This window comes from Aethalodelphis obliquidens, unplaced genomic scaffold (assembly GCF_003676395.1).
Source record: "Aethalodelphis obliquidens isolate GAN/ISIS:26980383/991018 unplaced genomic scaffold, ASM367639v1 scaffold92, whole genome shotgun sequence".
In the NCBI taxonomy this organism is placed as follows: domain Eukaryota; kingdom Metazoa; phylum Chordata; class Mammalia; order Artiodactyla; family Delphinidae; genus Aethalodelphis; species Aethalodelphis obliquidens.
Window position 1 is genome coordinate 873,709 of NW_020838036.1, and position 8,157 is coordinate 881,865.

General features: G+C 36.4%; 1 pseudogene; it reads left to right on the forward strand.

Moving 5' to 3' along the window:
- Positions 1-1,541: 1,541 nt before the first annotated feature.
- Positions 1,542-3,987, forward strand: LOC113614252 (elongation factor 1-alpha 1 pseudogene; annotated as a pseudogene).
- Positions 3,988-8,157: the final 4,170 nt, after the last annotated feature.

Genomic DNA, 8,157 nt, shown 5'->3' on the forward strand with positions numbered 1-8,157 from the left:
ATACAATCATTAAAATAAATGCACTGTGTTTCTTTATTTTGAATTTTTATTTCTCCTTTTTAAATTTATTTATTAACATCTTTATTGGAGTATAATTGCTTTACATTGTTGTGTTAGTTTCTGCTGTATAACAAAGTGAATCAGCTATATGTATACATATATCTCCATATCCCCTCCCTCTTGCGTCTCCCTCCCACCCTCCCTATCCCACCCCTCTAGGTGGTCACAAAGCACTGAGCTGGTCTCCCTGTGCTAAAAATAGTCTCTCTAGATTTTCATAACTTTAAACTAAGTTAAATGAAGAGAATGCATTGACTCTCTGGGTCATTGCAAATAGGATAAAATATTAGAACATTAATTGCTGGGCAGGTCTAAGTTTACCTACCTTTGCCTTCTTGAGGGAGAATGACTAAAGCGTAAGTTGTCAATCAGGAAATGCTAGTATGACAGAGTTTATAATTACTTGCTTCTTGGTTTTCACTAGAGATTAAAGTTTTAAGGTTAAGAATTATAAGGGAAACATTTTAGTATGCAAAGATGTAGGATGTGTGTTTTCAGCAAACAAGGTATGAGGAATGAAATGCATTTTTGTTAAAGGGGAAAAGGTGTTTCTGTCCTAGAGCTGGTTGTTTCTGAATGGAAAAGAAAGTGAGGAACAGACTAATATGGATATAATATGGATACAGAAAATTGTGGAAGGTTTGTGGAGGAGGAAAACTGAAAGAGTTGTGTGTGTGGTCAGGATTGGCTAAGATAAGATTGAACTTAATTTAGAAAATGAATTTCAAACTAGAAAATGAATTTTAAAGGTAAAGTGGTACAAAACCTGAATTTGGTTCTCTAAGAGGACAAAGTTTTCTTAAAATATTGAACTGCTTTTGGTAATTGTGAATTTCTTTAAGTGATCTGTATTTGCCATTGATCTTTTATTATCACTGGTTAAAACTTTTTGATATTTTTGACAAACTTCCCAAAGATCAAATTCTAAATGAAGTTCATTCTACCTCTAGCTAAATTTGAGGTTTTCCAAAGGGTCCCTGGAACACCTCAGATTGTTTTCTTTCTATTGCTGAGAGGAATATTAAACTAATTAGACTTATTTGGTATATTAAATTATGTGGGAAGCATTATCAAATAAGTGGTGATAACATTTCTTAGATTGTATCATATGGGTAAACATTAATATACACATTCTAGAAACTATATGGAACTCCTGGGCTTCCCTGGTGGCACAGTGGTTAAGAATCCACCTGCCAAGGCAGGGGACATGAGTTCGAGCCCTGGTCCGGGAAGATCCCACATGCCACGGAGCAACTAAGCCCATGGGCCACAACTACTGAGCCTGTGCTCTATAGCCTGAGAACCACAGCTACTGAGCCCGCACGCCTAGAGCCTGTGCTCTGCAACAAGAGAAGCCATGGCAATCAGAAGCCCATACACTACAACGAAGGGTAGCCCCCACTTGCTGCAACTAAAGAAAGCCTGCATGCAGCAAAGACCCAACACAGCCAAAAATAAAATTAATTAATTAAAATTTATTTTAAAAGACTATATGGAACTCCTAAAATGCTGATGTATCCTGGTAAATGATCAGTCATAATTTTAGTAATTATCTTAAAATGTTTTATGTCACAGCAGTAACCAAGTTTCTTTTCAATTGCATTGCAATCCTGGTTGGTTGATGCCAAAGCAAAAAGGCTTCCTTTTAATGGTTAGAGATGATCAATTGGTATTCATGGTTTTACAGTGGCTTTTGAATAACTCTATAACTACTTGTGAAGAAGTGGGGAAGAACGATGAAATCCTTTGTGTGCCAGCATGTGTGCTATTACATCAGGGAAAATAAGAAAATGGAATGAGACTGAGGGTATGTTGCTTCAAATCTTAACTCCTCCGGCTGAGCTCAGGACTTCCCCTCCTTCTAGGGATCAATTAGAAAATCCTGTGTTAGTTTCTGGGGCACAGGGAATTGGTCTGGTATCATAATTTGAGACCCGACAGGGCACCCAATTTGGGCCAGGAGCCACTCCCAGGGCAAGGTAATTTCCATTGCCGTTATCTCACATAGGGGGCTAAATGCAAATAATCAGCCAGATGGGTTTCTCAGGCGTTTTAATTGGAAAGATTGCAACCCTCCCTTATAGGGAGGATCCTCTACACCTGAAGCCCACTTGGCAGTACCCAGCTGAACAAAATTAGGACCCCAATGAGGGAAGAATGCCCTTATTAGAGCACTACTTATTAGTGCATCTTGGCAGGGCTTTGAAAAGGGGAACCAAAGCAAAAGAGTTTGAACAAAATTCAAGAGACTCAAAATAAAAATCCTTTCCAAAAATTCAGAGAGGTCTTATCAGGCCTACAGACATCATCTTAATGCAGATCCTGAAGCCCCCTAAAATATTAGACTGGTAAATTTGACCTTTATTTTGGGCAAAGTGCCTCAGATATCAGGTGAAAGTTGCAAAAATTAGACGGTGCACTTGGAATAAATCCTTATCAATTGGTAGATGTTGCTTTTAAAGTGTTCAACAGGGAGAAACAACAGAAGAAAGAAGATGCAAAATGAAACACCACTTTTTGGCAGTGGTATTGGATTCCTGGAAGCTGAGTAACCGAAGAGAGGTAAGCCACTATTGGGGAAGGAAAAATGTGCTTCTGTAAGGAGGAAGAACATTGGAGAACAGATTGCCCTAGGCTGAAACGTAAGAAGAAAATAAAAGACAAGAACCTCTCATATGGTAGAAAGAGGAAGATTCTGAAGAATGAAGAGGCCCAGGGGCTCCCTTGGACTTGAGGCAACTAATTCCCCACAGGAGCCCCCAGTAAAATTGACAGTGAAGAATGAGCTGATTAACTTTTTGATAGACTTCACCCTAAAGTTTTTCACCAGAACAGCTTGACAGAGTCCCACCAGAGCACACTTTAAGCCTACAGATGGTGTTCATGAAAACTCCAGGAAAGGAAACAGAGCTCTCCCCCACCCTCAAGGTCTACAAAAGGGTAAGACCAGAAGTGTGTGTTAACAGCAGCCCAGGGAAGCCCAAAAACACATGGCCAATAGTAATCCCATTAAAAAGGGATGCTGGGACACCTAATCTAAAACAACATCCTCTGAGGCAAGAGGAGCACTTCTCCCACAGATTGACTTGTCACTACCAGCCAGTGTATTCCTAGCCAGTGTATTCCTTGTGTCTGCCCCTCCAGGACGTCTACAAAATTGGTGGTATTGGCACTGTCCCTGTGGGTTGAGTGGAGACTGGTATTCTCAAACCTGGCATGGTGATCACCTTTGCTACAGTCAATATTACGACTGAACTAAAGTCTGTTGAAATGTACCATGAAGCTTTGAGTAAAGCCCTTCCTGGGGACAATGTGGGCTTCAATGTCAAGGACATATCTGTCAAAGATATTCGTTGTGGCAATGTGGCTGGTGACAGCAAAAATGACCACTGTTGGAAGCAGCTGGCTGCACAGCTCAAGAGATTACTTGAACCATCCAGGCCAAATCAGTGCTGGATATGCACCTGTGCTGGGTTGTCACACAGCTCACATTGCTTGCAAGTTTGCTGAGCTGAAGAAGATTGATTGTTATGGGGAAAAGCTGGAAGATGGCCCCAAATTCTCGAAAACTGATGATGCTGCCATTGTTGATATGGTTCCTGGCAAGCCCATGTGTGTTGAGAGCTTCTCTGACTGTCCTCCTCTGGGCCATTTTTGCAGTTCGTGACATGAGCCAGACAGTTGCTGTGGGTGTGAAAGCAGTGGACAAGAAGGCAGCTGAAGCTGGCAAGGTCACCAAGTCTTCCCAGAAATCTCAGAAGTCTAAATGAATATTATCCCCAATACTTGCCACCCCAGTCTTAATCAATCAGTGGTGGAAGAATGGTCTCAGAACTGTTTGTTTTAATTGGTCATTTAAGTTTAATAGTAAAAGACTGGTTAATGATAACAATGCATCATAAAATCTTCAGAAGGAAAGGAGAATGTTTTGAGGACCATTTGTTTTGTGTGTGGCAAAGTTATTAGTTTTTAAAATCAGTACCTAATTGGTTAAAGCCCTCCTTAAGGAAATTATCTCCTGATTTGGATTAAGCCATTGGAACTACATTCATCCTGGAGCCCACAGTCAACAGGAAAAACCAAGAAAATGAATAGTAACTTAACTTGGGATAAGGCCTTGCCAGTTGCTCTGATATTGATCAGTGTCTCCTTCTAAGAAGCAAGCTTAAATTAAGCACTTTTGAAATATTGCATGGTAGGCCATTCCAGGTGTCTGCCCAGGTGAGAGAATCTATAAGTGCTCTAAAAGAACTAGCAGTTGCCAAATACATTAAAACTTTGGGCACTATACTAACCTCTGTTCATGAGTTTGCCTCCAACAAGTCTGCATATCCAACTGAAGCAGATGGTAATTTCAGTGCAGCTGGAGAAGGGTTAATCAATTTGTTTAACTTTGTCCAAATAATTACAACAGGAATTTAGTGTTCGTATTGAGAACTGGAACCAACACCCCAAGTTCAATTACAAATTAGACAGAGTGCTAAGGGGTTTCATCAGGTTCAAATAGTTGTAGCTAAAAAAAGACTGACTAAAGATTATAAGGAATATTTGTCACCTCCATTCAGCAGGAAGTAGCCAGAATGGTCTTTGTCCCTTTTCCCACAAGATTGTGGAATGGACATTGACAGTGCAGAATTGTAACAGGGAAGAATCTTTGTATTCTATTACAAGTTAATCACTAAAGGGATGTTGCATGTAAGCTTAAATATACATAATGGCCCATCTCTGGAACCCTGCCTCCCAGGTAATGAGCATTAAGCTAAGCTACTTTTGTTTAGCTCACAGGAAATATCCTGACCAGGCCCACCTGTGAATGACTGCAGGAACACATCCCCTCTGGAGGCTGACCAGAATCAGGAAATATTTTACTTGATTCCTTCCCCTTTCAGAAGAATCCTGAATTCCTGAATTCTAACTCAGGCAAGATGTATTTTGGGGACGTGAGTCCACTATCTTCTTGGTCTGCTGGCTTTCTAAATAAAGTCATTATTCCTTGCTCTAACAACACATCTCTTGATTTACTGGCCTGTTGTGAAGCAAGCAGTATGAGCTTGCACTCAGTAACAATAACTTTTAATTCTACTATAAAAGATAAAAGTATTAAAAACAATTATAGATTATGTTAATGATACATATCAATAGTGTGTAATGAGTGAGAAGGAGAGATAAAGCTGAGACTTTTTGTATGCAAGTGAAGTTGTTATCAACTTACTTTAAGTTATTATCAGCTTAAAGTAGACTATTATAGCTCTAAGATATTTTAGGTAAGCCCCTATGTGACCACAAAGAGAATACCTATAGAAGTTACACAAAATAAAAAGAAGAAAATCAAAATCTATCAATACCAAAAAATAAAAATCCAATGGGAAGACAAAGGAAGATAGAAAGAGAGAAAAAGAGGGACAAAAGAATCACAAGACAAACAGAAAAGAGCTAACAAAATGGCAATAGTAAATCCTTTCCTATTAATAATTACATTAGATGTAAATGAACTAAATTCCCCAATAAGGAGAGTTACTGAATGGATTAAATAAGAAAGATCCAACTTTATGCCATCTGTAAGAAACTCACTTTAGATTTAAGGATACACATAGGCTGAAAATGAAGGAATGGAAAAAGATATTAGCCACTCCTGCTTTGTTTTCTTTTTATTATGAGACACAGACTTTAAGTCAAAAACTGTTTCTAGAGATAAAGATATTATATAATAAAAGGGTCAATTCAACTGGAAGATATAACAATTCCAAATACATATGTGCTCTGATGTTGAGTGCATAAGTACACTGACAAACTGAAAGGAGAAATTGAAATAAAATAATAGGAGATGTCAGTAAACCCACTTTCAATAATAAATAGAACATTCAGACAGAAAGTCAATAAAGAGCAGAATAGAGCAATGCTGCATACCAAATGGACCTAACGGACATATACAGAACTTATCATACAACAGCAGAAGAATACATTTAAAGTGCACATGGAACATACACTAGGATAGGTCACACATTAGATCACAAAATAAATCTTAACAAATTTAAGAAGATTAAAATCATACCATGGATCATTTCCTACCACAATGGAATAAAACTAGAAATCAATAGCGGCAAGAAAATGGGAAAATTCACAAATATGTGGAAACTAAATAACACACTATTTAACAACCACTGGGTAAAAGAGGAAATCAAAAGGGAATTTTAAAAAATATCTGAAGACAAAAGAAAGTGAAAACACAACTTACCAAAACCTACAGGATGCAGCAGAAGCAGTACCAAAAGGGACTTCTATAGTAATAAAGGCCTACATTAAAAAAGATCTCAAATAATCTAACTTTATACCTTAAGGAATTATAAAAAGAACAAAATAAACCCAAAGTTAAAATAAGGAAGGAAATAATAAAGATTTAGCAGGATTTTTTTAAACTAGAAAAACAATAGAAAAAGTCAACAAAACTTTGATTCTCTGAGTATTGATATTCATTGGACAGCTAGATGAAAATGAATTGCAAATTATTAATGAGTCACAAATAAGACCTATTTCTTGAAAATGGAATAAACATCAACTGATACTCCTATAATAACTATTACACTATTAAAAGAGGTAAGGCCCCTGAAAAAAAAATTTTTGGAAGAGATGGATTTTAGAAAAAAATGAACAATAATGACAAACCCTTAGCTAGATTAAATTAGAAAAAGAGAAAAGACTCAAAATCAATTGGAAATGACAAAAGAGACATTACAATGGATGCCTCCAAATTTATAAAGATCATAAGGAACTATTATGAACAATTATATGCCAACAAATTGGATAAACTACAATAAATTGATAAATTCCTAAAAATGTACAACCTAACAAGAATGAATCAAGAAGAAATAGAAAGCCTGAACAGACCAATAAAAATATAAGGAGATTGAAGTAGTAATCAAAAGTTTCCCAAAAAAGAAAAGCCCAGGCCCAGTTGGCTTCACTGCTGAATTCTACCAAATATTCAAAGAAGACTTAATGCTAATTGTTCTTAAATTCTTCCAAAAAATAAAAGTAAAAGGAATACTTCCAAATTTATTTTATGAGGTCAGCATTGCCCTGACACTAAAGCCAAAGATATGACAAGAATAGAAAACTATAAGCCAACATCTCTGATGAATATAAATGCAAAAATCCTCAATACAATACTACCAAACTGAATTCAACTCATCAAGTAGATTACACACCATGACCAGGTGAGGTTTATTCCCGAGATGAAATGTTGGTTTAACATATGAAAATCAATCAATATGATATATCATATTATCCAAATAAAGGATAAAAATCACACAATTATCTCAATAGAAGCAGAAAATAGTTTGTTCAACATACATTCACAATAAAAATTCTAAACAAAATAAGAATAGAGGGAACTTTCGTTACCAAAATGAAAGCCATTTAGAAAAGCCCACAGCTAGCATCCTAATCAATGGAGAAAAACTGAAAAGCTTTTCCTCTAAGATTGAGTACAGGGCAAGAATCTCCACTTTGCCATTTCTATTTAAATAGTACTGAAGTACTAGTAAGAGCTAGACAAGAAAAAGAAATAAAAGGCCTTCAAATCAGAAAGGAAGAAATAAAATTATCTTTCTTTGTAGATGACATGATCCTATATGTGGAAAACCCTAAAGAGTCCATAAACAAAAACTGTTAAAAGAAATAAATGAATTCAGTAAAATTGCAGGATACAAAAATAAACATATAAAATCAGTTATATTTCTTCATGCCAACAATGACTAATCTGAAAAGGAAATAAAGAAAACAATCCCATATACAATAGCATCAAAAAGAATAAAACACCTAGGAATAAAATTACCTAAGGAAGTGAAAGATCTGTACACTGAAAACTATAAAACATTAATGAAAGAAATTGAACCAGACACAAATAAATGGAAAAATAACCTGTGTTCATGAAGTGAAAGAGTTAATATTGTTAAAATGTCCATACTATCCAAAAAGACCTAGAGACTCATTGTAATCCCTAACAAAATTCCAAAGGTGTTTTCACAGAAATAGAAAAAAACAATTTAAAAATTGGTATAGAACCACAAAAGGCCCTGAATAACAAAAGCAATCTTG